The following is a 17841-nucleotide window of genomic DNA, read 5'->3' as shown; positions in this document are numbered from 1 at the left end:
AGTGTATATAAATGTATCTCTTTACATTTGTCTTAATATAATATAAATTTTATTTTATAATTTTCAGTTATTTTAATGCAAAATGGTTGTAATAAATTTACCAGTGGTGAGGTTTATTTAAACACTATTATATATCTTAAGAAATAGGCAGAGTAATCTGAATCTTGTGCTTATTTAACTCATATTCAATTTATTGACTAAACATATATCCAAAATATTCACAAAATTTTTGTAAGTGCTCACTTCCAATTTTATTCAATTATAATCTAAAAGTATATACGTTTTAGCATATTAAATTATTTTTGGATTGCTTAAATTACTGTTCTAATTCTGCATCCTTTTAATTTCTTAATATTGACACTTAAAAAGCCAAAATTGCTTTGATTTCTCCTGAATACTTTTACTAATTTTAGATCTATATAAAATATATTTAAGGACAACTTTTTTCTTCCTTAAAGGTAATATAAATATATAATGGAAATTTTCGGTACAGTGCTTGACTCATAATATCATGAATTAAATAATATATTCCATAAAAAAAAGCACTTCTGTTGGATGTTTGTTAGGGAAAAAAAGGGCAGTGTTTGCCTTTAAGAAGCATTTGAATACAAAACTTCCCTTGTACTTAGCAATTTTCACCTTTAAAACATTTTTTCCATTTTTTGTTTGTTTTCATTCTTCTGGCTTCCAGGGCTGGAAGTTCACCTTCTACAGAGCCTATACTCCCTTCGCACTTTATTCTCTCTCTTACAAAGTTCTTAGCTCTTTCTTTCTGTACCCTTAGTGCCAAAACTCTTCATTCAGCAGATACAAAAGCAAAGTGAAGGTGAGGCTCCATACCTGCATATACCATTTTTATAAAGGAAAACAAAAAAGATGGGATGGTATGGAGTAGGACATGTGACCAAAATCCAATAATCATCCCTTACTTGTTGATATTGTTCTTGACACTAAATGCTAAAGTCATACATGTTGGTGCTTAAATGGACTCATGATAAATGAAAATATATTTTTTCATCTTTTGGCACTAGGCTTGTTGAAAGTTGTGCAGTATGCTGTTTCACTCCCATTTGAAATGCCAGCCTAGAATTTTTAGCATCATGAGTATGTTGTGGGATCAACACAACAGACTGAGTATTGAGTTTGTAAAAATTGAACTTTGCGTATTTTAAAATATGCTTTTTACTTGGTAGGAAGTAAAAGACAAAAAATAAAATAAAAAAAATCACATCATGTTAGGTATAATACAGATTGTCAACAAAGAACTTCCTATGCCATAAGTAGTATGAACACATTTAATCTTTTAAATATGTCCATTAAAGTGTCCATTAAAAAATTAAATGTCTATTTTAAAAAACTAAACAATTCAGAACCAATGCTTTATGTAGTGAGAAAACAATACTTCATGCATTATGAAAGAGATAAATTACTTAAAACTTTCTTTAATCCTGAATTGTTTATCAGTTTTGGAACTCTGTGCATAGTAGGGATAGACTTCCACTTTAAGAGATACACTTTGGGGACAAAATTTTAGTTTGGCAGGGTGTTCCTCTTCCACTATCCACATGTTTCTTAAACTCTTTTTCATCAAGTGTCAAGGGGCCCTTCTTACTTACGACATTCCATCTTCAGACAGCTTAAAACTTTCCCAGGAAAGCTCTAAGTCCATGTTTCCCAAATGTTTAAGCTGATAGATATTATAAGACTTTTTTACCTCTATTTTCTGAGCCCCCTCATCAAGCAAATGTATTTTATCTATTCCCATTTTATGTTATTTTTTAAATATGTATTTCTATATATGGAATATGCTTTTCATTTCTACAAATGGTTGTTTTTAAAAATGAAAATAGCTTGCCTTTCTGATTAGCAAAATATTCTATGCTCAGCGTAAATAATTCAGATCATATATTACCACTTTTCATCATGTATACTTCTATTTATATTTTTTACATAAATAGGAACATACTATAATTTATTTTTTTCACTTAACATAACATGTTAAAGATTCTAGGTCCATTCCCAGAAAACTGATTTACTATGTATTTCCCTAATGACTAAAAAGTATTCTACTGGGTAACTGGTATCTTAATTGGCTGATCTAATCCCCTATTTACTAACACCAAATTTGTTTCCTACTTTCATTATCTGATACAATTTTACATTCTTGCACATATATTTTTACTCACCCGTTGGACTACTCCTTTAGGATAAAATCTAAGAAATGGAGAGGAAACACATTCTTTTAGTATGTTACAAAACCCAAATTGCCCTGCACAGTATTTATATCCATGTTCTGTCCCACCAACAGTGTGGGAGAGTACTTATACTGCCCTGTATCCCCATAATCTTACTTATGCTAAGACATCAATTTTTAAAAAATCAAATCAATAAAAAATGAGATTTGTATTATTTTAAACAGCTTTGATTTATAGTAAGATGAATGACTGGTCTGTCTTTGAGGTGAGACTTAGAAAATACTTCCTGTTACAGACTGAATTGCATCCCCCCAAATGTGTATGTTGAAAGGTGATTGCCAGTGTGGCTTATTTAAAGATAGGGGCTTTAAAGAGGTAATTACGGTTAAATGAAGTCTTAAGGGTGGGGCCCTAATCCAATGACTGGTGTCCTTATAAGAAGAGGAACAGCCACCAGGAATGCACACGCTCAGGGAAAAGGCCACCTGAAGACATAGGGAGAAGGTAAAAGGCCTCAGGAGAAACCAACCCTGCTGACACTTTGACCTTGGACTTCCGGCCTCCAGAACTGAGAAAATAAATTTCCATTAAGCCACAGGTTTTTTTTTTATATTAATAGCAGACCTGGCAGACTAATACACTTCCCCATTTCAAGATTGTAGCATTGTTAATCTGAATTTTCTCCTCATATTTTATAATCTTATTCTTTTCATTCAAATCTCTGTTTTGTTTTGTTTTGTTTTTCTTAAAGACAGGATCTGGCTCTGCTGCCCAGGCTCTAGTCTAGTGGGTGATTATAACTCATTGCAGCCTAGAACTCCTGGGCTCAAGGGATCCTTCCTCCTCAGCCTCTCAAGTACCTAGGACTACAGACGGCACCATCCCTCTGGCAAATTAAAAAAAAAATTTTGTAGACACAGGGTCTTGTAATGTTACCCAGACTAGTCTTGAACTCCTAGCCTCAAGTGATCCTCCTACCTTGGCCTCCCAAAGTGCTGGCTTTTCTGGTTTACAGCTGTGAGCCACCGTGCCCAGCCTTAAATTTCAAAATATCATTAAGTGGGAGGCAGGCTTCTCTTATATTTTTGCAAACACTAGCCATTTGTTCCAAAACATTTTTTTGGAAAACCCATTCAGTACATTGATTTGAAATATCACCTCTAAATTCCCAGGAACTTAGAGCTTGGTTTGCTTCTGGACTTTTTAATCTCTTCCATTGATCTGCCTGTTTACTCCGATGCTGTTACTCAAACACTATCACAGTTTAAAAATATGGCTTAAGGCCAGGCACGGTGGCTCACGCCTGTAATCCCAGCACTTTGGGAGGCCGAGGCGGGCGGATCACGAGGTCAGGAAATGGAGAACATCTTGGCTAACACGGTGAAACCCCGTCTCTACTAAAAATACAAAAAATTAGCCAGGCGTGGTGGCGGGCGCCTGTAGTCCCAGCTACTCGGGAGGCTGAGGCAGGAGAAGGGCGTGAACCCGGGAGGCGGAGCTTGCAGTGAGCCGAGATCGCGCCACTGCACTCCGGCCTGGGCGACAGAGCGAGACTCCGTCTCAAAAAAAAAAAAAAAAAAAAAGGTTTAATACACCACAGGCAAATTCCTACTTGTTACTCTTTTTTTCTCAGAATGTTTCTGGATATTCCTACATTTAATCTTCCAAATAAATGAGAGTTATGTTGTCACGTCAAATACAAAATGGATCTCTTTGTTATACTTACAAATAGTTTGCAGAAAATTTACATCTTTACAGTATCTGTCTTTCCAAAAAGGACATGTCATGACTCTCCATTCATTCTGTTATTTTAGGCCCTTCATTTGGTTGGTTGGTTGGTTTGTGTTTTTTTCTTCATACAGGTTGTGCATATTTTTTGTTATATTTATTCTTAACATCCTTTGTATCGGGCCTGGACTTTGCAGAGGAAGATAAGATGCCCTGCTGTGTTGGTTTAAGCCTGAAACTTATTCCTCCTTCTAAGGCTTGGCTTCTTTCTAAAAACACCATTCTCGAACTTTGACAGGCTTCCAATCAATTTTGTTCTTGCGAACTCCATGGTTTAAAATACAGAACCAGAAATCTTGAAATGAGAGGCTTCTCCCTGCATCTCTACATCCACCTTGTCGCTGATTCTCAATAGCTGCAAACGTGACCCGAGAAAGCTTTAGTCGCTTAGCAACAAATGGGACTAGCTCCTCCCCTCCCCATTCTTCTAGAACGAAAGGCTTAAGCCTCAAGGCCCTAAAGGGAAATATCAGTCAGAACTCACAGTAAAGGCCCTTTCTTCCTTAATCTGCCTTTGCTTATTTCCAAAAGCCAGCGCTGCATTCCAAGCTTTGGTCACAGGATGGGCTTAAAAAGGGATGTCTCCTCACATGTGGGAGGGAGCTTGCATTGGTAACTGCCTCAGAGAGGCTCGGGTGCCAAGAATTCTCAGCTCTCCATCCTGCAGGATAACCTTATTCACTGTCAGGATCCCAACCTTATCCTTAGAAACATAGCTTAGTAGAAGACTCTACTGCTGTCATTGAGGGCTCTGAGGGCCGAAATCAAGGGCAGAGACGGCTTCCTCTGCACAGATACCTAACACCTTTGCAGATCCGGATCTGTTTCCCACCAGGCAGCCCAGGGCAAGCTTGAGTTCCTGTGTTCCTTTTCCCGCTGTACTTCATTTAAGGCTACAAAGAGTTACTGATTCAGACTTCCGTTCAGCTCATTTATTTAATTACCTAAATTAAAAAAAAGTTTTGATCCTCACCAGAGCCTTTTTCGGCCAGGACATAAAGCACAGCGTGACTGTCCTTGGTCAGGTGTCTGTCTTTGATCCAATCAGCTGTAGCCAGAGGTGGGGTAGAGTCAGAGGAAAAAGAACGCGGCCTTCATTCCTGTCGTTGGGAGACTATTACAAGAAGAGAATGTGACTAGGCAATAGTGATTAGCTTTTCTAGCATAACGTCCTTTGCTATTATCTTTTGAGTTGCATTATTTCAGCTCTCTTTTACGTATCATACGGACGACTTTTGACGCCATTGGAGGTTTTGTCTATTAAATAAGTTGTTTAATCTCATTTTTATTTAGATTTAGTAATAGCAATATTTAATTTAATAACAAAGTAAATGTATTAAATGACTTAATTTAATAAAAGCTATCAGCATTTACAGAACTCTTGGTATGTGCCAGGTATTGTCATAATCCCTTGTTATATAAATAACATATTATCTTTTAATTCTTACATGTATGTTATTATTCCCATTTTATAGATGAGAAAACTGAGGCACAAACAGGTTAAGAAACTTGCTCGGTAGCACATACCAAGTAAGTAAACAGTGCACTAGGACTGGAACCTGGGCTAACTGCTTGCAGAGTGCAAGCTTTCCCTGCTCACCTTAGTTTCAGTCTTCTGTTATTTATGCTGTTTCCTCAACTTTTACTGTTTTGCCTCCTCTGGTCTCCTTGGTACTGTTCCTGTCCACTTCAGACCTCCCCTCTTCAGATTAGGGTTCTCTCCTCCTTCATCTGAGGGAACTTGGTAACTATGAAAATGTCAGATCAGAGAAGCAAAGTGAGGAGGGGCAGAGTGCTCACTTTACATTCCAGAGATGCCAGCATGGCCTAGGAATGTTGTTGAACTCTGGTGGGAAAGAGGCTCAAGGCCCCGTCATTCCTCAGAGCCTGCCTGCAGCGCCAACCTTTGTCTCTCTAATATTAGGATTTCCCAGAATTTCCTCACTTTCCTATAAGTCTGTTCTACCCTGGAAAAAAAAAATGGTATCTGGGTTCTAAATGCTGCCATATTTGGAAGAACTTCTTTAAGATTTGTGGTCTGTGTTTGGTATCATTCCCGATGTCAGTATTACTCCCCATCCCACTGCACTGTACCTGTCATTGGTTTACTTCCGATCAAAGAAGTACATTTTTGTTCAGGGGTGGAATATGTGCCCTCATGCTGCCATCATTCTGGAATTGTTAACTTCCTTTTGATTCATCCTACATTCCAACAACATGAGGAAAATTTTTCAGCTATCCACTATAAGCATTAAAACTAGGCCTAAATATTTTAAGAATAAACAACCAGCAAAAATTTATTGTTTCTGTACATAGGCTGCACTTAACTGGGGTGCCTAAAAAGTAAATTTAAAGGAAACTAAAAATAATGATAATAATAAGCAGTAATGTTAATATTTTATGTAAGAAAATCATTTAGCATATGTCTCTAGTATAAGTGAATAGTTATCTACCAGGAATCTAAATGTCATTATAAATGCTATTTATTTATAAAGAAATCTTATTGAAACCAGGAAAAACATTAAAAGAACATTACCCTGCTACATGGTACAAAGTTCATCAGTTTCTTTTTTGTAGTTTGTATTCTGGGATGTAGCAATGAATTAGATTCTGGATGTCTGACAAAATTTCACAGACTTGAGTAAAGTCAATGGAAGTTTTTCATGAGTCAGATCATGGTCCTTAAGTTATTTAAACCCGAAGTATGGATTTGGACTAATAGATGGATGAGAAATCGATTAAGGTCAAGCAGTTTATAATAAATGTCTAGGCCAATGAACATTGCAGAAAGCTCATTCCAAAAATTATGCCAAAGTAAGACAAAATAATTTTTCAAATAACTGAGAGAGTGCTCATTGAGTCTTACATTTTATTGGGAAAGGTAAACAAAATGGAGCAGTGACGTCTCCTTTTAAAAGTAATTTAAAGTTCCCATGCTGGGATTATTACACATTGCATTCCTGTACCAAAATATCTCATGTATCCCATAAATATAATATACCTACTATGTACCCACAAAAATTAAAAATGAAAGTAATTTAAAGATTAGCTGAAAAATCTTTATATTCCATGAGAATCATCTGTCACATCTTTCTTGAAATCTTACCATTAAAAGTAAAAATGTGTGTGTTTGTATTTCATTAATGTTCCACAAACTAGTGTAAGAAAAAATTTCTGAAGTATTTTTTCTGCTACAGAAAAAAGTCTAAATATAATATCTACTAAAACTCATGAAATGCAAAATCCTTTCTCACTGCCAGAGTCCTATAAGGGGGATGCAACATGATCAGAATTATTTCTGGTTTTGCAAACACCAATTATGAAAACCATTAGGATTGTGTTTTTACCAGTAACTGCTTGCCACATATCTGGGAATTTGGTATACTTTTCACAAATGAGGGAGCTAATGCAGTTTTATGTTATAACTGACCTCAAAATAGTACCATACCTCTCAAGGCACATCCTAGGTCTTGGAGATACTGAGTGTCCCACAGGAAATTGTATCTATGCTCTGAGGGAAAAAGAAAAATATCACAAGACATGTAAACTCATGCAAAGGAAGGGGGTAGAGCAGAGAGAACAAAGAGAACGGAGAAAGGAATAAAAATTTGAAAAGAGGAAATTATGACTGCTATTTCACTACAAAGTAATGATTCTGGTTTTAATGTGAAAATTTTTATTGCTTTTTAGTTATACTCCATACATCTTCCAGAAAAGAAAAAAAATCGTTAAAAAAATTATGGCATATGGTTGAAAGCTAACCTTATGCCCTCAGTGAGGGGGCAATTAATTCAGTCAGTGTTTAGCATCCAGTTGTAACCCTGTGACCCTTACAATCCGTTCCTGACAAATCTGGTTTGTGGGCTATTCAGTGTATAATCTTTCTACATTCAATCATTTTTATAATAAATTTTGTGGCTCTTTTTATTATATAAGAAATTATCACTTTACTTAAAAAATTAAGATAAAATGAGTCTTCTTTACCATATTTTGAAAAGGATTTTGAAAATGTTTTGACCTGTTGCTCTCAATTTTGAGGACTGATCAAAGCTAATATACTGATATTCATTGCATACTGATATTGCCTTCTCTAAGAAGATGCCAAAAACATGTATATTATTATTCAAGGCAACCTGGTAATTTTCCCTTGAAAACACAATTCCTGAGCACCCACAACCCAGCAGCTACATGCAGTGTGCCAGCTTCACAGTTCAACAAGAAGAAATTTTAAAATTTCAAGCAGATGAAGAATAATCTTTATTTGCATTGAGAAATACCTTTAGAAAGTGGAGTATTTTCCAGCTTGTCCTTTCTCTGCCATGACTGACATTGGCCTGGATCTAAGGAAGCTGGGACTAATGATACATGATTTCATCTGCCATGTGACATTTGAGACAAATAGCTTGTAATAGAGCATGGAGTAAATAAATAAAATGGAAAGAACCTAGAAAGAAGGACTACTGCTGATTAACAAACTCCAGTGTCAAAGGAACAGACCAGTAATATAGATGAGTGACAAGGGCCCATATCAGTGCAGATGCATAGCTGAGGGGGTAGAGGGGACCCTGGCAAATTATAGTGAGTGAGTCCTGTCTAGAGGGATAGACTAATCTGCTGATATATATATACATATGTATGTATGTATGTGTGTGTATGTTTGTGTGTAAGTATACATATTTTTAGAAGAGAGCAATTCCTTAAACATTTATTAGCATACCCTGATCAACACTTTTTCCTGAGTATCCTCACTCAGCCCATGGCTTTAAAACCATATGCAAATGACGGACAACACCAAACTATTCAGCTGAACTCTATACTTTCATACCCAGCTTCCTGTCTGATATTTTCACTTGGACATGTACCAGCCATCTGAAATAGAACAGGTTCTTGATTCTCTCCTTTGAAATCCAAATATTAATAGGATCTTCCCTCATTCTTTCCCATCTCAATGAATAATGCCAGCAGGTGCAGTTTCTCAGGTCAAAACCTTGAAGTCATCTTTCTATTTTTCCTATCTTCAAATCCATTAGAATGACCTGTGGCTCTACATTTGAAATATGCTCAGAGTCAGACAACTCCTCGCCATGTCCACTACTACAACTTTAGTTTTATATCTGCCCTAAAGAATTGCAAATCATCCTTTTAACTGTTTCCCTGCTTCCACTCTAGCTTCCTCATAGTGTCTTCCACAAAGCAACTAGAGATTCTTTTAGATAAAATTAATAAAAATTAATACATTTTTCAAACATAAAGTGTCCCAGAAATATTTAGCTTTGAGATGATACTACTGCAGAAAATAAAAGGCTATTTAATACACCTCCACCTTGAAGACTTACCCCCTTTTTTCCGTATCTCTGAATACTACTAAATATGCACATCAATTTCATCACAACCATCACTCCAGAGCATTTTATCATCGTCTGAAGTACTATACTTCTTCTTTTGTTAGTTATTTTGTGCCTCTAAAATAAAAGTTCCAGAAAGGAGGCTTTGTCAGTGTCCACTGCTGTATCCACAGAGGCAAGAACTATGCCAGGCACAAAGTGGTTACTCAAAAATGAATGGATGGATGGATGGATGGATGGATGGATGAATGAAGAGTTCAGATTTAAATGCAGGCATATAATCTCAAAACTTATGCTTTTGCCAGTAAATAAGTTGACTCCTAGGATGGTGCTAGGTCACGAAAGGCAGTAGGAGTCACAACAAAGAGTTTCAATTCTATTCTCAGAGCAAGCAGTTATTGAAGGGTTTCAAATGAAATAATGGTGCAATTATATTCATACTTAAGAAAGATTGCTTTGACAGCATCCAGGAGAATATTTTGGATGAAGGAAAACCAATAATTCAGACTTGCAGTAGCCTAAGAAAGAGATGCTGGTGGACTGGAATTGGATTGTGGCAGTAGAGATTAGAAAGATGGACCACTAAAAAGTTATTTATAAAATAGATTCATCAAAGACTGGTGACTGACTAACTGTGGGGAACAAGCAGACTGGAGTTAACGGTAATTCACAGGTGCCATTCTCTGCTCTAAGTACTAGCAGGTTTGGAGAGATGATTAGTTCAGTGTAGACATGTTGAGTTTGGATGTCAGTAAGACATCCACTTAGAAGTATCCTAAGGCCAGCTAGATATACTCAATATAGAGATCTAAAGTCTTGTGCCTTACGTTTTTTAGTTATTCAGTAGATAACTTATAGTTGGAGATATTGACGAAGAGTTCATCTAAGCAGACCATGAAGATTAGGAATTGAAAAGAACGTAAGATAGAATCATAAAGAAAACAGGTAAGAGAGGCAGAGGAAGAAAATCTTGCAAAAGGCAGTAAGAAGGAGTAATTAGTGCATAAAAGCAAAATCTACTGTTGTCTGCCCAGAAAAAACTAAAGCAGCTTACTGAAGTGCCTAACATATTCTCAAGAAGTAGTATGCACCAGGAGACTCTGAATCCAATTACATCATTCAAAAGAGCTAATGTGTAAAGCCATCAGAATTGAGTAGATGGACACGCTGGAAAGACATAATGGGTTGATCAATACAATGTCATGCTTGGTATTAAATATGGTATATGATAAATAAGCAATAACAATAACAGATAGTGAGGTGCTGGGAAATGTCTAGTGGAGGAATGATGACAGAGGAGATAAAAGAGAAATGAAATACCATACAAAGCTAACAGCTTATATACCCATTCTACCTCAACTTTCCCTCTATACTCAACATTTACTTGTAAAATTTAGCAAAACTCTAAAATCTCTGTTGATTGCCCTTCTCAGCATAAATTTTAAAAACCCACTTTAGTTAGCAAACTTTTATGAGTTTCATTCTATTGTACATAGCCAGCCATCTTGCTCACTGTTAATTCTCATGATAAAGAAGTAATTCTAATGACAAAACCAGCTAATTGTCCACGGTTATCTCTGGGTATTATAGCAAGATCTCTTATATTGCTGTTTTAACAATTATGAAAGATTTTTTTCAATATTTTATATATCAGGGTGGGTACTCAGAATAAAAGTTGAGATTACGATTGAAAATGTCTTATTTAGTAATAGCTGACATTTATTGAAACAATTATTATATACTTGGGAAACTTTTAGGTGAAATATGCATATCAAATAATTTAACCCACACAACAACTAGAAAGTAGATTCTGTTATTATTGTCATTTTGCACATATGGAAGCCAGCGCCCGTAGAGTTTGAATGTTTTGCTCGTCAGAGCCAGGAAGCTCTTGCCTTCTGACTCCAGCACCTATGATCGTTTTCTTTTCAGTTATTTTGCTTCCAATGTTTTATCATGTTGGCCATTCACTTAACATTTATTTTGTGGTGAGAGCTAAATCTCATACAAAGACTCATGTCTGTCATTTTATATGATGTAGTACTGATTTTTTACAATTTACAATAGAAGCAAATTCTATTGTGTTGCTATTTGAACTGAACAATCATACAGAAATTGAACTCAATAATGAAGCACTTACATATAGATTTTAATATGAAATAAATATAAAATTCTGATCAATATTTAATCTCTTGCAAATAATGGGCTTATTTCCATTTCCTGGTGAGAAAACCTCAAGAGATCTGATCAGCTGACAGAGCAGATGACTGGGAAGGGAACACAGCTAGGTCAAGTATCTCCAAAGTAGTTCCTGAATGCCTGGTCCCTTTGCACTGAGATTATTTAAAGCATGCACAGCACACCTTCTGAGTTCATCTTGCCGCATTTACCCTTTGTTATCATAAATTTCCAGTTTTCTGTAATTTCTTATACCTTCATCAATATACTTGTTGACTGATAGGCATTTCTGACTAATTTTACTCTTAGAAGACATTAACAATCTAGAAATAATTTTATTTTTAATATTTATATTTATTTTAGCATATTATATTTAAAATACAAATTAAGCAGCACATGTGTTTATATTTTAATATTTTCCATAAAGGGACTTTAATGTCATATACATCTGATGAACATAGGTAAAATGCTATATATAAATGGTGAAATTAAATCTTGGAGTGACTGGACCAGACGGCAAAGTCACGAGTTTGATTTAATAATAATGAATAGATTCTTATAATTCAAATAAATGACAATGGAGCATGGAGTAAGTAAATTAAATTAATGAGACTTTGTATTCTCAATTGCATTCTAGACAGAGAGATAAATATGTATAGAGATACTACGGTAATATACATACCTGCACAAAGATACACAGTCGGTTGTGCATGTTAATGAGTGTTGCTCAGGGAAATTTACATCAGAAGTGTATGACCATTAGCAAATGAACCTGGACCTTTGTAAGCTAGCAGTGGAAATAGCAAGCAGTAGGAGTGCTGGATTCATAAGGATTTTTTTGGTTTGTTTTTTATTTTTTTAAAAAACACAACTAATTTTTAGTTCAAAAAGTAAGTACAGAAAGGATGAGAGGATGAGAGGTGGGTGTGGTGTTGGAACTGCTCGGTATCTTGACTGTCTGGTAGATACAGGCAAAAATGCAGGAAACTAAATTGTAAAGAACTTCACACACACATGTACAAAATACACTCATGCATAGGCGTGAACTCACAAATGAGTACAAATAAAAATGGGAAGTCTGAATAAGATTGTTGGATTGCAACAATATGGTTGTAATATTGTATTATGGTTTTACAAAATGTTACCATTGGAAGAAACCAAACAAAGTATACAAGGAATATTTATGTATTATTTCTCACAGTGTCGTGTGAGTACATGTACAATTATCTCAATGAAAATTTCAATAAAAAGTAATTATATAATTCTAAATTAACTTTATTAAACAGTGAGTTAAAATAAAAATCAAATTAATTTTTTAAAAAACTACTTTTTTAACATGAAAAACCCTACAAGTATTTCTCAACTTGGATGATAATAATAATATCACAACAATACCATAGAAGAACAAGAAAAATTGCCAGCACCTGTTAAGTATTTAGTATATCTGACATTGATGTAAGTGTTTTGGTTTTATTAACTCATTTAAACCTTATAACAATCTTATAAGACTGATATTATTTTTATCATCATTTTATAGATAAGAAAACTGAGAACAAGAGAAATGAATAATTATACCCAGATCAAATACAGTAAGATGCATATATATGATATATAAGGTAAATATAGTAAAATATAGTATATCAAGATCAAATATAATAAGTGTCAAGACTTGAATTAAAAGCAAGACAAATTTCTCTCTTTTTTTTTTTTTTTTTTGAGACTGAGTCTTGCTCTGTTGCCTAGGCTGGAGTGCAGTGGCATGATCTCAGCTCACTGCAACTTCTGCCTCCCAAGTTCAAATGATTCTTCTGCCTCAGCGTCCCCAGTAGCTGAGACTACAGGCGCCCGCCACCACGCCTGGCTAATTTTTGTATTTTTACTAGTGATAGGGTTTCACCATATTGGCCAGGCTGGTCTTGAACTCCTGACCTTGTTATCCGCCCACCTCGGCCTCCCAAAGTTCTGGGATTACAAGCGTGAGCCACCGCTCCTGGCCAGCAAATTTCTTTTGGCCTTTGACTATCTTCAATGTACCCAAATCTTAATGCAAACTCCCCCTTACTCAAGATAACAAAATTAAACAATAAAACGATGCTTTTATATTCAGTTTTTTTTAACAGTTTTAAATTATATGTGCTAACTACAACATGGTAGTGAGATCGAATGCACAAGTTCACAAGTTAGATTTACTCATTCTACAAATATTCATTAAGCATGGCTATATGCAAAGCAACATCACGAAAGCTAGGAGGAATTTGAAAATATGTAAACTATAGTCGTTGCCCTCAAGGAGCTCAAAGTGTGTGAGAAAAGATAAGAAACGTAAGTAAATAGATTTAGTGCAAGACAACATGTGGTAAGATTGAAATAAATGGGAAAAATAAAATATTTAGAAAAATAAAATAAGAGTACAAAGGTAATTCAGAAAGGTGTCTTAGTTATGATATTTAACCTGTTTTAAGTCAATAAAAGGTAATTTATGAACTTACAAACTCAAAAGGTCACTAGCGGTGGAAGTTGCAGGCAAGGCTTGATCCAGCAACTCTATGGTATTCACCAAGGAGCAGTTTTGTTTCTCTAAGTTTCTTTCTTTTGTGGCAAGCTGATTCCAAGGCTGGTTAACCTTATCATGACAACCGTGAGAAGAGGGTGCGGGGGCATGAGAGAATGAGAAAATGGTTCATAGATTAAATTTCTTACCCAAAGCATCAACTAAAGTCTTGGGCTTCCTTCTAACTTGACCACATAAGCCCTGTGCTGACTTTTGACTAATCTCTTTAACCAGGGGAATTCTGTGTATTAAGTTGGCTTACACCCTAATTCACATGTCCTATCTATGAACATACCTCTGCTGTAAGGGGGCTTGTGACTGTGTCAGTCAGGTTGGCATCAGCTAATCAGGGTTCAATCTTAGGGTAACTGGACTGGCTTAATTCTACCCAAAATATGCAGCTGTTTGACAGTGAGGGTGGTGTAGAAGGGATACTAGCGGGCAACCAACTATGTCCGCTGCAGCCCCCTTCATGCATCCATACATACCCTCCTTCCCATATGAAGGCCTTCTTGGAAGAGGTGGCATTTGAGGTGACTGTTGAAAAGGAAATAAATATACAATTCACACTTTTCTCGGTGGTTTCAAGAGGCATTTCAAGATCTTTTAGTAAATTAAGGACATCATTATATTCAATTTATTGAAGTGAAGAAACAATGAAATGTTGGTTATTCAAATCCCCCAGATAAGTATCCCGTTTCGAATAGAGAAAGCTGTTTCTAAAGGCAAAGTTGTTCCGGCTCCTACATTCTAAGAAGAATCTCCCCTTCCTCTTGCCCTTTCCCCAACTAACATCTGAAAATCAAGTTTTCAAAACTGAAACATGATCAGTTTCATGGATGAAGGTGGGTGCTTAATTCATGGGGAGACAGTCTATTCCAAACATTGAAATGGATTTATATGTTCATGTTTGTGGAGAGGCTTGATATCCCTTGCCTGGAAATGTTTTTGATGTTCTGCAGATGCCTCTCAACCAGCTTCTCCTAAATTCGTGTTATTCATTCTTTCTAGCTGAGGTCTGAAACTCCCCTGCTACTGCTTCCCAACTCCTAAGTTTGAGTCTACCCTTCTATGTTTCTGTTTCCCACAGTGAGTCCAGTTTTTCTACTATGTCTTTAAAACTTTTATTTCACTTACTTAAACTCCCGGCATAGTTCCTTATTTATAATTGTCACAAAATAAATGTTAAGTAGATTGGAGGCATCATTTTTTGACCTTATTTCATTACTCACTCTCCTTAAGTGGGACTGGATTTCCTCAGAAAATATCACAGTACATATCTAGTCTGATAGAAACTATACCTTTGCTTGCCTTTCTCATCCCTACTTGATGGGGAAAAGAGAAAATAACTGATTCTTGGATCTCCAGATTTTTCACTCACACTTACTATTCCATTTTTTTCCTTTGATGTTTAGATATCATGATATACCACTTTTTAGCCTTTTTGCATTTCTACTTTTCCCTCTGTCTCCATCCCCCAGGAAAGATTGGCTCTTCCTTGTTATCTTCAGAATTTCATAATCTGCCTCATGTTTTTCTCCTGGTATTTAAAATTTGGTTGCTATTCTCAACAATGTCAAATTATTGGTTGAATCTTCACATGATATAAATAATTTAAAATTCTTGGCTTTCCTTAAATCCACCAGGCTATGTGTCTTCTCCATAATGTCTCTCCGGCAATATGACCAACTCCTTGCAAATGGTATCCTCACAAGGTTCAGATTCACTAAGATTTAAGCCTTAATCCCTTTCCTTTTTGACCATAAACTTGCCTATCGCCTGTCTCTCTTCCACTGTACCTGCTCTCCCTCTCCATACAGAGCTTCCATCATTTCATTCTTAGAACATAAAACTTAAATATTCAGTTGACACTTCTTGCTACAACTTCCTAATTCTGGAAACTACTCCTCAATGCTTCGATCTCAAAGAAACTAGGTTTCCACAGTGCAGCCCCCTACCTTGAAATCACTTCTGTTTTTCTTTTTCCCATCTCAATTTCTTGACACCATGTTATATACAAAACCTGTTTCATGGGGAGTACTGCTTAATTTAAGGCTTTGCTCATCCAAAGTCTACAGTGATTTTCCATTACCTAAAATGATACTAGGTTTGTTGAGCAATCACTCAGTGAGTGCCACACTATGCATATTATTGATAATGCACAAGTCTGACACACAAGTATGAGGAAACCACAGCTTTGGGAGAGGTTTAAAAGTTTGCCTAGTGTTCCACATCTAGTGAATGCAGCTGCTGAAAATCAGTCCCAGGTCCTGTCCTTTGTTCCACAGAGGGGAAGCTTTGGCTGACCCTTCCAGGCTTTCTGTAATCTGTTTTGAATTTTTAATTTCTCCCTCACTACTCCTCAGTATCAATTACACATTCAAGTTAAACTGGTTTACTTGCAACCCCATGGACAAATCAGTGATTATTTTCACCTTGTATTCTTTGTTCACCCTCTTTCTGGTAGAAAAAAGTAGGTGTAGAAACAGTTTATTCTTACTTCTGTGTTTACTCAAATCCTTCTGAATTTCTAAGGAATCACTCAGCTTTCACCTCCAGAAGACTTTCTGCATACCATGGTTCCTCTCTCTTCTGAATTCTCACAGCACTTGTCTGTATAACTCACTTGGAACTTTATCATGTAGGTTTTATATTCAAGTTGTCATATGCATATATGAGCTCTTATTGTTAAGAATATATGATCCCTGAGAACAGAGTCTGTGTCTTATGTCTTTGTGTCTTCCATACAGTTCTAAGTATATGAGAAGGTCGTAACACAGAATGTTGAATACAGTAAACTTAAAAAAAAAAAAAAACTTGGTTCTAAGGTGGGAGATTTTTGTTTGCTTCTTGGCTTGTGTGTGTATTTTCCCTGCAGAATCACAAGTTTAAAAATAGGGTGCTTGTGATGATTAATTTTATGGGTTAACTTGACTGGGCTAAAGGATGCCCATATAGCTGGTAAAACTTTATTTTTGTGTGTGTCTGTAAGGGTATTTCCAGAAGAGATTAGCATTTTTGTAAGTAGACCAAGTAAAGAAGACCACCCTCACCAGCCTGTTGAGGGCCTAAATAGAACAATAAGGCAGAGGAAGGGCAAATTCTCTCTCTTTTTGAGCTGGGACATCCATCTTCTTCTGCCCTGGGATATTGGAACTTCTGGTCCCTAGGCCTTTGGACTCTAGGACTTACATCAGCCTTTCCTCCTACTCCCAGTTCTCAGCCCTTCAGACTCAGACTAAACTATAGTCATCCCTTGGTATCTGCAGAGGATTTGTTCCAGGACTCATGGAAAGTACCAAAATCCACAGATGCTCAAGTCTCTTACATAAAATGGAGTAGTATTTTCATATAACCTGTGCACATCCTTCTGCATATTTTAAATTACTTATAGATTACTTATAATACCTAATAAAATGTAAATGTTCTGTAAATAGTTGTCATACTGTATTTTTTAAATTTATATTTTTTAAAACACTTTTCTTTTCTGAATATTTTCTATCCATGGTGGATTGCATCCATGGAACCCACAGATACAGTGGGCTGACTACACCACCAGCTTTCCTGATTCTTCAGCTTGCAAACAGTAGATGGAGGGACTTCTTGGCCTCCGTAATCATGTGAGCCAATTCCCATAATAAATCAATATATCGATCTCCTATTGATTCTGTTTCTCTGGAGAACCCTGACTAGCAAATTCAGTGCTAGAGCATAAATTTCTTCTTCCTAAGCCTTCCCTGTTTTCTTGGAAACTCAGTGGCCACTTCTCACTCTTTATACAGAG

The 17841-nt window shown here is 36.1% G+C and overlaps 1 long non-coding RNA gene across 2 annotated transcripts; it reads right to left on the bottom strand.

Moving 5' to 3' along the window:
• Positions 1–384: 384 nt before the first annotated feature.
• On the bottom strand, positions 385–17505 carry LOC129058117 (uncharacterized). Of its 2 annotated transcripts, XR_010136085.1 has the most exons (7): positions 14546–17505; positions 13996–14129; positions 7432–7494; positions 5584–5731; positions 4957–5097; positions 3922–4338; positions 385–2214 (listed from the first exon to the last, which is right to left on the bottom strand). It is a non-coding gene; the product is annotated as an uncharacterized LOC129058117 (long non-coding RNA). The 2 variants fall into 2 exon arrangements; XR_008522978.2 differs by lacking the exon at positions 385–2214 and having other exon boundaries at positions 3801–5097; positions 13996–17502.
• Between the last annotated feature and the right edge of the window lie 336 nt (positions 17506–17841).

Source organism: Pongo abelii, chromosome 11, assembly GCF_028885655.2.
Source record: "Pongo abelii isolate AG06213 chromosome 11, NHGRI_mPonAbe1-v2.0_pri, whole genome shotgun sequence".
NCBI classification, from domain to species: domain Eukaryota; kingdom Metazoa; phylum Chordata; class Mammalia; order Primates; family Hominidae; genus Pongo; species Pongo abelii.
Note: the sequence above shows the minus strand (reverse complement) of the source record. Positions and strands in the feature narration are given on the sequence as shown.